Below are 20,090 nucleotides of genomic sequence, written 5' to 3'. Positions count from 1 at the left end.
TTATATAGTCTGTGTATAAGTAACCAGACATATGTCAGGATTTATCCTGATAATTAATGCTTACTAGACTTCTTATTTGATATTGGCAGATGACCGTATGCTCAACCTCAAATCGAAGTTGTGTGGAAATCATTGACGAGAACACAAGCTACGAGTGACAACGTGGCAGTAATATTACACAAATAGTATTTCCCTTTGCTTTCCTTTTTTTAAAATTTGAAACCTAACGAAGGACGCTCGTCTATTAAAAATAATAATAACATTCGTTGAAAATTTGAATGAGAGATTGTAACTATTTAGAATGAATGGTAACACATTACACATACATATATCTATAAATATTTAATAATAAATGCAATCGAAATCACAGATATGGTGATGGTGTAGCATCTGGTCCATCGTACTCAGATGACCGATCGACCAAACCACGAACTTGTTTTTCTCTTACTGTTTGTAATCTCTTTACGATACATGTTTTGTTTGGCTACCTACAGTGTGTGAGGAGAGATCCATTGTATTGTGATATTGTCACGGACAGACTGTTGATGTTGATCTCTACATGAGTTCGATTCAAAGTTTCTGAAGCGGTCATCTGTCAGATGAAGTGAAGCCTGTGAAGATTTATTATTTGCTCAAGTTTAATTCTGATTTACGGACCTGGCCCCGTATGCATGTAGACCGGAGAAGGGGTCTAATCGGTAATAACGCTCATCCGGGTGGATAGGAGCGAAAAATTCGTATGCACGAGAGCCCGGAGAAGCTTTCCGGTCTGGCTTCTCGCGTATAAAGTTATCGGCGGCCCCGGGGCTGTGTAACTCGCTATTCGGGCGGAAAAATGGCGGCCGTCACTGTGTTTACTAGCAACAACGTGTATTGTCGAGACGAAATCGGGTGTTTGGTGACAGATCGCACCCGTTTGAAGTGTTGGATGAATTAAAAACTGTATTGCAAACTTCATTTTAGCCGAGAGAACATTCTAGCGATGACCGCTGTAGTGGCATGCGAGATCGCTGTCACCAGTCGGCAAGGCACACTAATATCTTCACTACAAGTGCTCATCACTTTACGATATTTTGCCACAAATATCAAACTTTCAAGAAGGGTGTGGAGAATTCACTGATGTAGACAAATCGACTGTTATTAGTACTGTGGCGAGAATCACCAATGGTTTGCATCGGCGAGCCCCTAAAGGAATTTCATTGCCGGATCAAGGTTGTGCGGAAAAGACAAAGACATGCAGACACATCGGGCCTGTGAATGTCCTTAAGTACTTGGATTTATCGACAGCAACTTGATTTCAGACTCCAATGAAAAACAAAGTAAACTTATCCATAATATTAATACTTGAATTTGTAAGGCGCTTGTAAATGTTTGCTGAATGCACCACACATGAAGTATTGCAAAACAAACCTACAGTACAAAACGTGTACAAGAAACATGTAGACAAAATTAAACCCTAGAAATGAAAGGCTCTACATACTTTGTAATTTCATTATCTATTTAACTCTAATCAACAAATAAACAGACCCTTATTAGATGAGCTAAGTTTGTTTACTTAGGACGGTAAACTAGAAGAATTAAGAGAATATGTGTGTGGAGGGGGGAGGTTTACATATTTATATATCAGTAAATATGAGTATATGCATGTCTGGATGTGGGTAGTATATCTATAAGCAAATATATGTATGTGGGGAGATTTACATATATAAGCAGAGATGTGTGTGTTGGGAGGCATTAAATATATATATAGATATGAGGGAGGGGGGGATTATATATATATATGCAAATATGAGTGCGTAGGGTGTGTGTGTGTCAGGGGTTATTTTATATATGCAGATATATATATAAAAGCAGATATAAGACTATGTGTGCCAGGGTTATAAATAAGCAAATATGAGGCTGTTTGTGTGTGTGCGTAGTTGGATTATATATATGCAGATATGAGTGAGTAGGTGTGTGTGGGTGGTATATATATATAAGCAGATATGAGGCTGTGTGGGGTGGGACTACACCTGCATACATAAGCAGAAACAAGTGTGTATGAGTGGAGGGGAATTATATTTATATATGCTAATATGAGTGAGTAGGGGGAATGTGTCGGGGGTGGGGGGATATTTTATGTAGATGCAGATACATGTGTCTGTGGATTATGTACATATGTATATAGGCAGACATGAGTATGTGTGTGTGTTGGGGGGATATATATATATAAGCAGATGTGTGCGTGTGGATGTTTACGTATATATATACATAAGCAGACATGAGACTGTGTGTAGCAGGATTATTTTTAAATATATATATATGCACATATGAGTAAGTAGGTGTGTGTGTCAGGAGGTATTAGATAAATATATATGTGCAGATATGAGTAAGTGTGTAAAGGAGGTTACATGTATATATATAAAAGCAGAGATGAGTGTATGTGCATGGGGGGTTTACATCTATGTATATAAGCAGATATAAGGCTGTGTGTGTGGGTGGGTGGGGGTTACACATGTATGCATAAGCAAATGTGTGTGCATTATATACTGATATGAGTAGGTGTGTGTGTCGGGGAGGTTTATATATATATGTGTGTGTGTGCATGTGGCTTGTGTATATATAAGCCTCAGTGAGTGTATGTGTAAGGGGGATATTTTATATATGTATGCAGATATAAGTAAGAATGTATGTGTATATATCTGTGTTTAGGTAAGAATGAAATGGAGGGGCAGAAACATTCCCTCCAAAACTTTTTGCTTGTGTACATGTGTTTATATACTTTGATTTATTTGATTACACATGCTGTGATGCAATTTGCATTAAAGGGCTAGAAGAAGGAAAGAACAAGTGAGTGAGGCAAAAAATTAGCTTTTAATGTATTAACTGTTACAAACTGACCAGCGAATGTGTGTATGTGTGAGGGATATTGCATGTAAGATATATAGTAATGCGTGTGAATATCTCTATAGACCCTTGAAAGGGTGAAAAAAATAAAGATTCTTGAATCATAAGCTTCACAAACTGATGACACTCTGAAAAACATGAACTAAGTGCACTGGTGAAGATGTAAGGAATGAACCAAGTCAAAAAGTGGTAGATTACACAAATTGTTTCTTCAAGAATTCTTAAAGTAAAAGGTTATAAAATCAAATGCCCACAAATACAAGAACTGGTTAAACATGACAAATGCTGTGCTTGTCTGTCCATGATAGGAACAGCTTGAACAAAATTGCCCATGTTAGTTATAAGATCATTGGTGTCAAGCAGAAGAATTTGGGTTTTTGTTGCAATTAGTAAATTGCAGGAAATTTGCATTTACTCAATATATGAACATGTCGCTGCAGGAGAATTGTTTTATTAAATTCAGGCAAACCTAATGCTATTCCAAAAGTGCAGAAGCAATAAATATATATACACAAAATCATTTCCTTTATCATTTCAACTGCTGAATACTAAGTGAAAGGTGTGTGAGTGTGAAGGGTATGGTCCTGGAATAGATGTAGGAAACTAGGAATTTTTTTATCAAGCCATTCATTCTTTTACGATGTACCACTTTGTTTTGTAACTGAGCACTTGCTTTGTAACTTAGCAGACTTAAAATTAACCTCTGGTATTTCTAATGGTTGTCATTGGTCAATGACATAAACTACAATGTTGCCCTCTCTAAATGCCACTCTGTGTGTTTAGCATGTGTGTAGACACTTTGTAAATGCAATGAGCTCCGCTATCGATGTGTGTATACTAAATAGTCACTTGCTTTCAACTGTTAAATTATACATCATCTTGATTATCTGTGTAATAATGTAACGAATTAAACACAACCTTAGATTGAACACAGGCTATATATAGTCAATATTTACATTTCAAGGCTCAAGGCTCTTTAATTCATTTGTCTTTGCACTCAGGGCACTTCTAGTGCCAATCCACATGCAGGTATTCACCTTTTGCATGTTGACTCCTCATGAATTTTTTTTTTAGGTCATGACTGTGACTGTGATTACCAAATAAAACAGGATGCTTGAGGGAGATTTCTACAAGCAATGTCGGAACGCCTTGCCCATATGTTTATTTCTTGAACATTTTAAACTTTTGCACATGTAATGTAGTCACAAGAGACAACTCCCTTTGGTAGTTGACATCGCAAACCCGTCTACTCTCTGACAAATCCTTTCACCAGCCCCTTTGTTTATTTTCTTTGTCTCCGCTAGTAACCACGCAAACACACCAAGGTGAGAGATCGCTGCCTCACACTCTGAGTCACTTGACTGACTACAATAGGGTCAAATACCTAACATTTAGACAATGACTTGCTAATTAAGTAGGTGGGACCTCAAAGACGACAGTTCGATGTAAGGAAAGAACGAGGTGACGATAGGAAGTAGTTAGCCTCCTTCACCTCCACTGACAGCCACCGGGTTTTCCCGCAGCCAGTCCCGGAGAGCTAGTCGAGGGCGATTAGCGCTTCGTGCATGCGGAACTCGGAGAGACCGTAATCGGGAGTAGGTCCCGACTAGCTTTCCGGGACTAGCAGCTACTTGGAAATATCCTCAGTCGATTTTCATGCATACGGGGCCTGGTGATTCAAGAGCAAGAGATAAAGTTTGTCCTGGCGGCTGTCAATGACTCACCACTGCTCAAGTATTCCCAGTCTGTAAAGTGGTGTGTACTGAATAAGATGAAAACACACATGATTTTTGTTTTATCACGTAAAGATGTACAATATACTTTTTTCTTAATTTGTAAACTGACACTTGTTAACTAAAATGTCTCTTCAGCTCAAATATAAATTGATAATCCAGAGCTCACTATTAAGCTTAGAATAAGGACAGATTTTTTTCTTTCCGCTCTCTAGTCTTGTCTTGTAGGATTGTTGATCATAATTTGCTGTATGCTTTTTTCTTGTAATATTTACATTCTTACAACCGACATAAAGATATTCACTTCAGAAGTTGCTAAGAAATATGACTCCTTTATGTAGCTGGTAAGATCTTAGCTTGAATCCTCCTGACTAAACACATCACAGTCTGATAAAAGAACCACTTAAGGAACGATATGGTTTTAGACATGACCCCAAAACTGTGGATATTGGCTGTAACAGGACCATGGGAAATGGACAGAGCGAATATAGCGAGCTATAGTTTCTTTTTATTCCTGACGAAGGCTTCTAACACTCAACTTATGTGCCATCTTGACTACATCGATGAAATGCTGCTGTCCACCCAAGTTTGTGAAGATGACATTACTGCTCTACGATGCTTGGCGAGCTTTTTTCCAGCAATACTATCAAAAAAAGTTAGCCATTAAAAACTTAATAAGGGGAATAAGCTCTTACATCAGTGTTAAACTCTTCTTCACTTGTCCTATGTCACACGTGGTCCAAAACATGCTCGAATGTGTCTACATTCTATACCTTATGGACAGCCTACTATTAAACCTTTCGCTCCTGAATTCGAAGTCAAATTGTTTCAACTAACTCGCGCAGGAAGCCCTTTGTTGATGACCATGCTGTCTTTGCCCACAGAAATCGTACAGGAAGCACTTTGTTGATGACCATGCTGTCTTTGCCCACAGAAATCGTACAGGAAGCACTTTGTTGATGACCATGCTGTCTTTGCCCACAGAAATAATTACCTTAAACTGATCCTCCATACAGTTTGTAAGACATCTAAAGCATTGGGTGCTAGCATCCACCTAGCAAAGCCCGACCTTCTCTCAACAGTATTCTTGGCCCTCAGTATCACATCGATGGCACAGTGCTCTAATGGGCTGCAGTCCTCTTTAATAAAGAATCTCTAGCATTTAAACGACATGGAAAGAGTTGCCTACTGTTGTGGACAAGCTCGATAGCTACGATGGTGGATTATTTTACTTGCATGCCTAGGAAAAAATTAATGTATTTGATAAGAAAAAAATGCACTCTTATTCCCCGAAACATTTCTCTCACATTTTATAGAGGATTAACACCGTGACCAATCCACTTTTTGACTAGCTTTTTTTGGGAAAGGAACCTAAGCTAGAGTAGTCAAATTGGTAATCTTTAAAAAAAACCATAAACCAGTTTTAGCGACAGTCTTTAACTGTAGCCAACCGATTGCCGGAGGTTTTATTTCCTTTAGGGATGCAAGAACAGATTATTGAAAATTTTCATTGTTTTGTGAGGCAATAGCTATGCTTGACTGTGTCTATACAAAGGCAGCTGCTGAGCGACTTTAAAAAAAAAAACATGTTTGGATACACACATTATACGCAATTTATTTGTGTCTCCATACCTTCTATATTAACTATATTTGTGTATGCTGAAATTAATGCCTTGTTTCTTTAAGCAAAACCTTGTAAATACAATGGACCAACATGTTTTATGTCATACCTAGACTAATGGGACCAGTATTATTAGAATAAGTGGATTTGTAAAATAAAAATTATAAATTTCTCATATTTAAAAAAATCGACATCACTCATCTATTTAACAAAATAAGACAATAAATAATACATGTTTTACAAGAAAGACATTATTTGTCAACACAACACCATTTTTCGAAAGAAAAGTACGTTTATTCACATTTACTGCAGTAATGAGCAAGGCACTAAGTATCTAATTTATATAAAAGTATTTTATACGTTTTGAAAAAAAAAGATCCAGATTTCATCTTCCGTTGAGTTTTAGAATGTTCCACTTTATATATATACATACAACTACTAACTTTTTTTGAAATTTAGGTTGCTGGCTGTAGTAAGCTTTAATCACATTAAATTCTCTATGACATAAGTCTAGGAGTCTCAGTATACCTTCCTGTATTTAGTAACCAGAAGAGTAATTAACATAACTGCAAACTTTTTAGTTTTATCAGAGCAAGCTTATACTAAAAAAAAGGTGGTGTTAGGCCGATAAGTGCTGAGGAAGCAACGAGATTTCTTATTGGTCAGAGACTACGGATTTATTTTTAGAATCGGTGTGACAATAAATAATGTCACTAATTTATAGTTGTGTATGATTGATAGTTCCCGTAATTTAAGAGTTTGCTTTTACAGTTAATGAATAAAATACTAAGGTCCACTTCTTTTAAGATGAAAGATGTTGCTGGTCATTAAAAATAAATTAAAGTTACAGTAATTCTGTGAGGTAGTAGTCAGTACTTTATTGTAAAAAAAATGACTATTTTTGCATACAAGTTTAATGTACGCAAAATCAGATTCGCTCCCAAGACTTTTTGGTTCTAAAAAACCAATCCTTACTAGTGTCAAGCGTCACTTGAGACTGCTGCTTTCAGACTGAGTTGGAGCCATTTGGACCAATACTCTTGATGGTTAATAATACTATAATATCTTTTCAATCATAAACATTTTTTGTCAGTCATGGCACTGGTAGACTTGAACGATTAATAGTGTCAAAAGAGTGTCCAGGTAGGTTCTGATGTAAAGCAACTCCTAGCTGATACACAACTCTTGAAGTCCTTTGGAAAAAGGATATTTTTTTTCTTTTCTTTCTTATTTACGTTACCGTCAGTTGTCATGGTGAGTGCTCAAATACTCAATTTCAGACAGTGCAAACTAAAAAATGAACTCAGCGTAGTATTCATTACTCGTGCAAAGTTTAAAGTAGTTGTATTAAACAATTCAGCAAAATGCCTTTTATGACAGAATTAGTGATATAACCTCACGTTTTGTATTCATCATCCACAGTTTTAGTTTGCTTAATCAAATCAAATCAAAACAGACTTTATTGTCTGCCCAGGAGACCCAGGGCAGAAATTTGTCTTTGCTCACATACCCATACAGACATTTAACACACAGTTAGAAGTAAAAGTGAGGAGTAAAAGAGTGTTGATTGCACCAGTCCATCAAAGCAGTGTATGTTTATCCTAACAACAAACCTTGGGTGACCAAGGGCCTAAAAGCACTGCTGAACAAAAAGAAACATTTGTTCATCACGGGCAGAAGCCCACGACAGAAGATTAGTACAGAGGACCATGATGCTATCCGTTGGGTAGGCAGAGGCTCTACGAGCATACTAGTTAGTCCGCTTTCAGTTTGCCGGTGGACCAACGAGTGTCGACGAGATTGAAACAGAGGTCGAGTTAGCTCTCGCCATAAACCCGATGTGTCAGAATGCGGCTCGTGGTTACATCTTGAGCTCGCTGGACCAAATAAACATTAACAAATAACTGGTTTGAACTTGAACTTTAAACACATGTGTTGAGAATCATCGTGGATAATTTCATGCGTACTTTTTGCATATAAACTGTATTTCTGAAACCATGCTGATTGCAATTTGATGTTGTAGCCTACCTTCGCTCTCTTACGTACCTTCCTGTGTATATTTAGGTGAAAAAGTAAGCATGAAGCTAATTTAGAAAAGTAAATTTGAATTCTAATAATGTAGATGAATGGTTGTTCCGTTCTTGGTCAAACCATGCGAGTTTGTGAAAGTATTAAACATATGCGTGGTTATTATATTGTCCGAAAAGGTCGTGTGAAGGAGCAAAGTTTGTTAACTATTGAGAAAGTTTTACTGATCAGCAAGAAACGCAAATGTCATAGTTGTGTGTGTGGTTTGGAGCATTTAAATGCCTACTTCGTGAATGTGTTTGTTGTGAGTCTATTGTTAGGTATGATAGTTGATTGTTAAATGTAATATATCCGTGTTAATAAAAGTTTCTGTTCTTTCAACTCAGTATGAACAGTAATGTCTTGGTAAAGCCGAACAGATAAAAAAATCAAGTACTGATGAGAAAATGTTATCACTGAAAGAACATGTTAAATAAATATTTAAAAAAATGAAAGCCCTTTTAAAGATTATTTTATAATATCAATAATCTACCTTTATTTGACATTAATTTTTACTATATTCCGGTAATAATCTGGATATGGAAGTAAACTGTTCCTTCTTCATTACATCCAAAGTTTTTCGTGTTTAACTTTATTAAGATTCCCCATTCACAAGACTATGTGAACGATTGTCCTAGATCAGGGGTGGGCAATTAATTTTCCCAAGGGGCCGCATGAGAAATTGGGATGGTTTTAGAGTGCCGGACTAATATAGTTAACTCAGTTTTACCCACTACTGTATATATAGTATATATACTGGCGGGCGGGCCAGCGGGCGGGCCAGCGGGCGGGCCAGCGGGCGGGCCAGCGGGCGGGCCAGCGGGCGGGCCGGTCAGAGACAGGAGGCGGGCCGGATCCGGCCCGCGGGCCGGCCTTTGCCCAGGTCTGTCCTAGAGTGTGAGGATACAGGTAATGAGTACATTTTTCTTAGTTCAGGAAAAGGAACCCAGAGGAGATAGTGTTATGCTCTCAGATGTCAAGAAACTACGAATTATTTTAGAAACTAGGAGAACCGATATTTATGAATTGTTATGTTGTGCTACTACGACTACTCTTGCCGTTTACTACGCCATCTTTACAATATCAGGACACTGTCTTGAAAAACTGCTCATGTAAATAAAAAAGAATACATTCCGTTGTCTTTACTTGATAATGAGTCGTAAAAATAATAAAATAGACACGCCTTTATGGCAAACACTGTACACATATATATCAGGTGTAAAGACTCTATTTGCACTCGAAATAACAGCCAAAAGTTTCATCGGTTACATGGTTCCTGGAGTCCGATCTCTGGGCAGATATTCTCGTTGACAGCTCATAGGTAAAAATAAAAAAAATATTAATGCTGCCATACACCTATACATCAATAGTTCTACCGTGTTTCCAATCTCTGCACCGGTTACATAAAAAAGATCATCTTTATAGACAATTAGGATAGATTTTGCCTGGTCCAAGTATTACACAATATTTTTTAAATTTTTTTGAAAAGATTTGTTTTGGTCAATGATTTACTGCTTTCTCGAAAAACTATACCTTGTAAGGTCTCACGAAAACGTTTAGAACGAAGATAAAACACAAAAATGTGAAGACAACTGTTGATTTGAGGAAAAGAATGAGTAGCAAAACTCACTGTCATGAACGTGGAGTAAAAGTTTGGAGAGGTAAAGGGGTCTGGTAGGAACAAAGCTACGACACGCCACGTGACCACCGGAGCTAAGGTAAAGATGTAGATGATGCAGACGACGACTAACATGGAGGTGAGAGCCGCCTGCTGGCTGCTGATGTTACCAGATGTCAAAGTAGTCTTCTGTCGCCATGTCATTGCTGCTTTTAGTTTGTGAACTGTCACTGCTGTACTGACACACACTGTCACAAAGCTGACAATTCTCACAACTGTATCTAATACAATGTCTCCCAATACTGTGACGAGCATTGGGAAATCATGATAGAACCTAGTAGAAGTTAAAAACCACTTATTGTCTGTTTTACTGAATTCAGCACTATAGGACAAATAATAAACTGGACTAAAACACTGTAAGGTTATAAACTACAAAATATTAGAGTACCCATGGTTCTGGTTCGAATTAGTGTAGTAGAGCTCAGTGGAAAGACAACACACAAGCATCTGTCCACCGCTATCACCGCGGTAATAACCCCGGAGGTCGCTCGTATCGCAAGAAAGAATCCCGCTAAAGCAGCCTGAGTCTTAACTTGTAATTCTTCACCTATAACTGTGTCATACAACTTCAATAATGTTGCTAATGAGCTCATTATAAGTGAGCACAGTAAATATAAACAGTCCGCCAGCGCCAGTGAGAAGAGACACAAATTCATCCGATCATGTAGTCCCTGGCGCCAGAACACAAGACAGTTCACTGCATTGCCTGGAATTCCAATAACACATGCTAGTGTTGTAAGGCCAGCAAGACAAACTGTTTCTACTATTTGTTGTATCTCTGTCATAAAGTCATTATAGAAATAATTCTGGACATTGGATTCTCCTGGCGTATTGTTCTGTCGTAATAAAGAGGTATTTTGAGATATATTCATGAGGATGATAAGACTCGACATAACATTTGACGGAAAAAAGGTTAATGGACGCAGAAAAAAATTCTAGAGGTTATATCTATTGTTGTTCCCACAAACGCTTACCCTGAAGAAGAAGAGCAGAACCAAGTATAGAGAGATATATAGTATTTATTGACAAAAAATGCAAACCAGTTAAATACAAAAATATAAAACTGTGTTATTTATCTTAAAGTTTAATTTTCTTTAAGAATTATTATTTGATAATGATAAATCTTGAAATCAGGATTGTTTTTTTATTAGGTTTGTTTTATTTTTAAGACCTTAAAGAATGCGTGCGTAAGTCCACTGCATGAAAATGTATATTTCGGTAACACATTTTCATATCTGTGTGTTTTAATTTTAAAAAAAATCTTTTCCCCTGTTCTGATGAGGAGTTTCTATAATAGGACCATTGCAAAGTATACAATAGATTGTGTGTTTTATATACTTATCTGTAAAACAAACTCTTCAAAAAACACGCTGTTAGCAGACTTGTTACTGTCTTTGTAATTATTACCTGAACAAAATTGTCTAATCGCTGATTGTGTGTGTTTGTGCGTGTGTTTGTGTGTGTGTTTGTGTGTCTGTGTGTGTGTGTGCAGACGCAGATGCTATTTTAAAACAATGTAGAAATTTGTGCAGAGACAAAAATATGTCTTATTACTTATCAGTCCCTTTGTGTGTGCATACATATATTTATAAAAGCTTGTTCCACTTGCAAAAAATTGACGAGCTGCAAGGCAGAACAAGTTTTTTATTTACTTAGTAGCAGATTCCTTTAAGGTAACATCAATAATCAAGCCACTCCATTGCATCATGAGTTGTTGGTATTTTGAAACACTTTGTTCGCGTACTACCAACCCTGAGCACAAACGTAGGTCTAGAGGTGTTTTGTTCTGAAAACTATTCCTATTTCTTTACTTCACCTACCACTCTGAATCAAACCACTGATTGACCTGTAAACAGTACACTAGTTTTCTATGTTGTCTTAGTCACATATATTTATTGTTGCTGCTTACTTAAACCCGAGATCGTCTGCTTTTAGCAACAGCACATTTATAACACGTGGGCTTTGCTCATCTCACATCTTCTAAACTCGTTTTCTTTCAGCCTCTCCCACAGCTAATTATGTTTTACATATTTCATTTACATTGATTTTAGCGAAATAGCTGATGGCTAGAACGAGTTTGTGATTCACTTGTGCTGAAGACAAAGCAAAAGCCGAAACACATTACATACAGAAAGGGAGAATGTCTTTGCAGAAACTGAAACTGATCTTTATAAGGAGTTTGGCCAAATTCTTTGCTTTAGGTCTGCTAGCTGAGTGAAATATTGAATATTAAGACCATACCTAGTTAACTTTAGTTTTAGCATTTTTTACTTGCCAAATATCTTTGGAAATATCCAGCCTCTTAGCTTTGTTCCATGTAGAATTTTATTTTCTAAGTATAAATAGAGTGTATAAGTATGTAACTTATTCCATAAATGTAAAAGGAAAATTGTAAAGCTATAATCCATTTTATTGCCATAAAATAAAATACTTAATTTTTACTATTTTTTTTACTCTAGTTGAGGCTTCTGATACAATTATTTTTAAAGAGCCTGGATAATTAATTAACTGTGTTGCCCTCAGTCCTGAAAAGAAGTATTTAAATAAATCTTTCTGCATCTGTCGTTGACTGTGTGAAACCCAAAATGTTGCTTTGTGTAGGGCCTTTGTTTTATCTTTTTAACTTCTGTAAACAAATTAAGTTTGCCTCTGATCAGGTTGTGAAAATAGATGGAGATAATACTCACCGTGCTTATTTGAAAGCAGATTTGCACTGTTAAGTATTTAACTTCATGCAGAATTCAGTCACATCGTTCAAATCTCAGGAAAAATAGTAGTAAAGGACCTTCACTATTTAGGTACCACTATATATAATATGTTTTTAAAAGATGCAAATAACTATAAAAAGAACTTAAGTGTATATATATATATAGCAAAATACAAAACATAACTTTCTATCGATCTTGGTATATGACTTTATTCTGTTTAAAGCACACATGTTCCGTTAGAATGGACCAACATTTTTTTTTAAATCCCATACAAAAAATAATGGGAGCAGTATTATTAGAACGAATGTTAGCTGAGAAGTGCAAATCATTTTAAAAATGAGACCAAATTGGATTTGTAAAACAAATTTTAGACATTTCTCATATTTTTAAAAATAGAGGACGTTGATCTATTTCACAATGCAAAAATACAATAAACAAACATGTTTTTCAAAAAATTTATTGTAAACGCCTATAACACCATTTTTCGAACAAAATACAAGTTTATTTACATTTACTCGAAGAATGAGCAATACACTAAGAGATTAAATTTATGAAAAAAAAATTTTAAGAATTCTTACAAATAAATGTCCAGATTTGATCTTCGGTAAACTTTTAGAATGTTTAAGATACACGATTTTTTTTCCAGGAACGAGCAATACTCTTGATATTTCATGATGCTATAACATCTTTTAAACAAACATTTTTCGTCAGTCCTGTAGGTGGTAGACTTGAACGGTTAATATGACAAGTGCCTTTTCAAGTAGGTTCTGCTGTTTATGAAAGTATTTAACACATGTGGTGGACATGTGTGTTTATTTATATAGTCATAAAAATTGTGTCAGTGTCCAAAGGTTGTACAGTATTAAGAAAGTTGTAAAGATCGGCAAGAAAAGTAAGTGTCACAGTTGTGTATGTTGCTTTGGGCATTATAATACTTAGTTTGTGAATGTGTTTGGTGTGTTGTCTACTCTTAGGTTTTATAGATGATTGTGAAATAGTAAAGCAGCATACCCGTGTCAATATAGTTTGTGTTTTTTCTTGCAATTTTCGTCAATTTAACTCAATATCAACGGTGATCTCTCAATACAAATCGAAAAAAAAAAAAAAACTAAGTACTAATGAGAAAATGTTATCACCGAAACAGCATGTTAAATGAGGTATAAAAATGGCAATCCTTCTGAACAATATTTTCTATTATCCATACCAAGGGTTCACTCAGTTGAACATGCGTAGAGCGGGTGCACAAGACTATATAAACGATTGTTCAGAGGGTGCAAGGATCCAAGTAACGAGCAAATTTTTTTATTAGTTTAGAGAAGAAAAAAACCATAGCAGAGAGTGTCATGTCCTGAGATGTCAAGAAACTAAGAACACTTTTAGAAACGAGGAAAACTGATATTTTTGCATTGTACTGCTGTGCTACTACCACTATTTTTGCCGTTTACATCGCCATCTTCATAGTGTCAGGACGCTGTCTATATAGACCTTCGTGATTTCACAAGCATTCTCCGAAGTACTAGCTAACTCAGGTCTACATAAGTCAACAATATTTTTGGGGAACAAACTAGTAGACATAATCGCAATTGCAAATCTGGATAGTTGGTAAATAATGCGGTACGAATGGTCGGGACGGAAATAAGATTACACGACAAAAAGATGATAAGGTGTACATAAAAGTGCAAAAGGATCTCGTTTAAATGGTTTTAAAACCTGTAAAAGGAAAGACAACAGCTCTCTAACCACAATCACTGTGTACAAAACAATAGTTATGCAAAGGAAAACCATACATACCGTTTTCCGTTACTCAATACTTCGTCGTAAAAAATGACAAAAGTGACAGACCTTTATAGCGAACTCTGTACACATGCACAGCAGGTGTAAACTACATATTAGCACTTGAAATAACAGCCAAAGGTTTATTGGGTCAACTAGCTACTGGCGCCAGAACACAAGGAAATCATGTGGACGGTTTGCAGATACCGAAAACCTCATTCACGTTCCCAGATTATTATAATTCAAAAGTGAAACTGTTTCTCGAATCTCTGCACCGGTTACATTAGTAAAATTAATAGATAATTCTTATGGTTTTTATGTACTTTAAAGACATCCCTAAGGTATACAATACAGCGATAGGAAAAGGAAACACGTGGGATGTGTGTGTTTGTTCGTGTCCGCGCCAGTCCACACGTGCACTTCCCAAAATCTTACTAACCTAATCAAGGAAGTCTACATATCTTCCATTACAATCTAAATGATAAAGATACTTTTTTTCAAATCTGGTCAACTTTTTTTAAACGTCTTACACAATATTTATTTTTCTACTTTTTTGTTTTGAAGATTTGTTTTGCTGAATGACTGATTTCTAATCACGAAAAACTATATCTTGTAAGGCCTGACGAAAGCGTTTAGAACGGAGGTAAAACACAAAAATGTGAACACAACTGTTGATTTGAGGAAGAGAATGAGTAGCAAAACTCACTGTCATGAACGTGGAGTAAAAGTTTTGAGAGCTAAAGGGGTCTGGTAGAAACAAGGCTACGATACGCCACGTGACCACCGGGGCTGAGGTCAAGATGTAGATGATGCAGACGACGACTAACATGGAGGTGAGAGCCGCTTGCTGGCTGCTGATGTTCCCGGATGTCAAAGAAGACTTCTGTCGCCATGCTCTTGCTTCCCTCAATTTTTGTACAGTGACAACAGTACTGACACATACTGTCACAAAGCTGACAATTCTCACAACTGTATCTAATACAATGTCTCCCAATACTTTGACAAGAATCGGGAAATCTTGATAGAACCTCGTAGAGGTTAAAAACCACTTTTTGTCTGTTTTACTGAATTCAGCACTAAAGGACAAACAATAAATTGGACAAAAACACTGTAAGGTTATAAAACTACAAAATATTAGAGTACCCATGGTTCTGGTTCGAATTAGTGAACTAGAGCTCAATGGAAAGACAACACACACGCATCTGTCCACCGCTATCACCGCGGTAATAACCCCGGAGGTCGCTCGTATCGCGAAGAAGAATCCCACTAAAACAACCTGAGTCTTAACATGGTATTCTTCACCTAGAGTTGTGACATACAACTTTAATAATGATGTTGCTGAGATCATTATAAGTGAGCACAGTAAATATAAACAGTCCGCTAGCGCCAGTGAGAAGAGACACAAGTTCATCCGATCGTGTAGTCCCTGGCGCCAGAACACAAGACAGTTCATCACATTGCCTGGGATACCAATAACACATGCTAGTGTTGTAAGGCCAGCAAAACAAATTCTTTCTACTATTTGTTGTATCTCTGTCATAAAATCATTGTAGAAATAATTCTGGACATTGGATTCTGCTGTTGTATTTTTTTGCCATAATGAAGAGTTATTTCGAGATATATTCATGTAGGATGATAAAAGTAGACATCCCATTTGATTGAAGAAAAAAAAGGTTGATGGGCCGAGAGAATAGTCAAGAGGTTATTTCTATTGTTGTCCCCACAAACGCTAACCCTGAAGAAGAGCAGGACCAAGTATAGAGAGATATATAGTCTTTTCCTGACAAAAACATTTACACGAAGTTAAATACAAAAATATGAAACTGTGTTAATGATCACAAAGTCCAAGTTTCTACAAGAATTATTAATTAATATTGACAAATCTTTAAATCAATTTTTTTTTATAACGTTGTGTTTTATTTTTTAAATAAAATTATGCGTGCGTCAGTCCACTGAATTAAAATTTATAATTGTATAACTAATTTTGATATCTGTGTGTTTTTCTTTGTAAAATCAGTGCCCCTGTTTTGATAATGCGTTTCTATAATAGGACCATTGCAAATTTTACAATAGATTGTATTTTTTATAGGCTTATCTGTCAAACACGCTCTTTAAAAAACACATTATTACAAGACTCGTTTCTGTCTTTGTAATTGTGTGTGTGTGTGTGGAGATGAAGACGCTATTTAAAGAAATGTAGAAATTTGTACAGAGACAAAAAATATGTCTTATTACTTATCAGTCCCTGTGTGTGTGTGTGTACATATATTGACAGAATTAACAGAAGCTTGTTAGACTGGCAAGACATTGATGAGTTGCGAGGAAGAAATTTTTTTTTTGTCTTACTTAGTCGCAGACTCGTCTAAGGTAACATCAATAATTAAGTCATTACATTGCATCATTAGTTGTTGGTATTCTCAAATAATTTTGTTCGTGTACTACCAGCACTGAGAGCAATACGTACGTAGGTCTGGAGGTGTTTTGTTCTCAAAACTATTTCTATTTCTTGACCTCACCTGTCAGTCTTCATCAAACCACTAATTGACCTGTATACAGTACACTAGTTCTCTATATTGTGTTATTCACATATCATATTTATTAACTGCTGAATCTTTAAAGCCGAGATCGTCTGCTTTTTAGCCACATCACAACATTTATAACACGTTGGCTTTGGGCATCTCACATCTTCTAAACGTTTTTTTTCTTTCAGCCTCTCCCACAGTGAATCGCACCGGAGGTAAACATAAACGCTACATAAGTACGGCAACTGCTTTACCTCTTATTTTCTTATTTTTATTCTACTTTAAGCTGATACACTGTTCATCGTTGATCGTGGTTAATCAGAAGAAAGACATATTTTTATGGTTTATGTTTAAGAATATTCACGGTAGCGTCAGGTGTTTGGTTGCACGCTTAAAAACTCTATTGTGTAACAGGAAGCAAAGAGGAATCGTAATAAACTTTGTGTATTTTTTCTGATATTAATTACTTCTTATGGTAATAATTACTCAAGGAGAAGTATTGCAGTTAATGCACATCTACATATTTATAGATTTGATATTTTTCAAGCGAATCGACTTGCCCATGGATATTGTCGTGGACCGTCCCCAATGTTGCAGGATGCACGCTCACAACCGCTCACACAGTCGCACGAACACATTCACTCAGTCAGAGGCGGGACACCACGTACCTGTCGAACCTTTGATAAACGTAGACCACAACAAAGAAGAAATTAACTGTACAAATAAGACGTTTAATCAAATGTAGATGAAAATGAGAACGAAAAAAAAAAAAGATTAATGAAATACACTAACGCATACACGTACACGCAAGAAAATTCGTGAACTACCATGAGCAGAAAAAGAAAAGGTTATGGGAGATGTTAGTAAGGGAAATAATAAAAAAAACAGCACACATTTCGGTAGAGTATTCTTAGAGTTCTTGCCCCTGAGGCCTTCAGTCCTGACGTCAGATGTAGACACTGTGCAGTATGTTGACACTGTCTTCTTCAGTTCTGTGACCTCACGGGACTCTCTCGCGCTGACGACCACTGCACTGTCTGCCCGATATGTTCCGCAACCCTTTGCTGGTCCACAGACGGAGCTGCCTTACTAACCTCACGACAAACGACCGGATGACGAAGGTGACGAAACGAAGAAATGAAGGGAGGACGAAACGTAGAACGGTTAAACTCCGCTCAAGCAGTGGCGGAAAGGGCGAAGAAGAAGAGGTGATAAAATTGAAGAACGTAGAGCCAGGACAAGATTGGCAAGATGTAAAATATGAGTTTCTTATAATGAACAGTGGAACCATTCAAAGTTGAGAATGTGTAATGACTTGTAATTTTTACCTTTTGCCTTTTAATACACAATATTGCATTCTTTGCAAATGGTAAAATTAGTTTTAACTCCTCTAGCCCTTCTAAACTATATTTGTAAACATCGCACTTAATTAGATTAAGTAAACACATGAACATCGTTTTGTTGCAATAACAACAGTTACGGAGACTGAATGTAAATTAGGCCTTAAACAGGCATTACGCGCCCATTATATATATATTTATAATTATCTTATAATAATAGTATTCCAATGTGTGATTAAATTATGGCATGCAAGGATGCATCCTTTCTTGTGTTAGACTTTGTTTTAAGGCTAAACACGTAAATCTAGAAAAATCTTTAATCCTAAAAATTATTATCTCATGTATTTTTTTCAAAACAAACCGTAAAAAAGAAAGCTAGCGTGTGTACAAAGAAGAAATAATAAAAGCTATCTTTGTGCATAAACGTAATGCTCACACATTTCGTTTCCGAGAGAAATGAGGACCATGTTGAATTTGCCTTTGGGAGTGGCCGACAATGTTGATAATGATGATGATGAAGGAGACATAACGCGCAAAATCCGAATCCTAGGTAAACGCTCAATGCGCCGAAATGTTACAGAAAAGGACACCAATATAACATTAGCAGCTGCAGAAAACCAAAAGGGAAGTTAGAACCAAACGATCGGACGGCTAAAATGACAACAGTTGTGAGCGAACGATCTGCTGCTGCAAAGCGATACCACTAATTCACAACACAGGACACCAAAATCAGAAAAGGAAAAAGGTGTTTTGCATGGGCAAAAAATGAAGGTTAGATCATCAGGTGATTGGCCTGCAGTACAGTCCACAGTCTCTTGACGAGTGCTGAGCTACATGCACTGTGGTCGTATCTCTGTGACCTGTATATAGCTGATGGATCGATACAGGCCACACTGTCAAACTGCACTATACCCCTCTGTATTGTGAACATTCAGTCCACATGAGTTTAGTTCTTGTGTTGTATCACATCTACAAGCGCACAAGATTAAGTTCTTTGTGTTTGATCAACATCTACAAGCACATGAGTTTAAGTGTCTTTGTCGTTGCATTCTGCGAACTGACTGGTCTACAGGCTTGATGCGATAATCCTCGCGTGCTTCACTCAACTGTAAGCGAACTTGATTGTAGTCAAGAATGGGACGATCCCTTCTGTGTAATTGTAATGATATGGATAAATTCCTTCATAAGTCTTAAGACTTCTCAGTATTCCAAAAAGTTTTTCCGATGTAATGTCCTGTTATCTGGCGCGCGTTAGATTCTACATGATCGCCTTATCAGCCACAAAGTAACACAAACTACAAATAGTTTTGCATTCTTCTTTCTGTGGTAGCTAGACTCTCAATACGTGTTAGTATAGCTGCCGTTTTATTATACCTGCAGTGTGTATCACAGTGCCAGTGTTGTATCAGTGCGAAGGACTTTAGTGTCGCCATAGAAGCAATCGAAGAAAGCTCTTGTATTAAATATCGTGTGGCAAAGCCTTTAGTGTTACAGACAGGAAACAGGGTCTTGTTATCTCACAATGTTAAGGCTACTTGCTGGTATACAATCATGCAATTTAGCAAGTCGTACTGCCGGGCCGTAGCTGGATCTAACCCCGAATTCGATCGTACAGCTCGACCGTAGCGTTCTCATAGTGTGTCGTCATATGGTCATACGTAGCAGCAGAAATAAGAGCATGTGAATACAAGGAACTGCAAGGGTTGAAATTTAAAGCAAGGAACGTGCCAAAGTTGTTGTTATCTGAGGCTGTATGGCTGAG

The sequence above is a fragment of the Pomacea canaliculata genome, linkage group LG7, assembly GCF_003073045.1.
Source record: "Pomacea canaliculata isolate SZHN2017 linkage group LG7, ASM307304v1, whole genome shotgun sequence".
Taxonomy (NCBI): domain Eukaryota; kingdom Metazoa; phylum Mollusca; class Gastropoda; order Architaenioglossa; family Ampullariidae; genus Pomacea; species Pomacea canaliculata.
The sequence above is the reverse complement of the archived record's forward strand: the minus strand, read 5'-3'. Positions refer to the sequence as shown.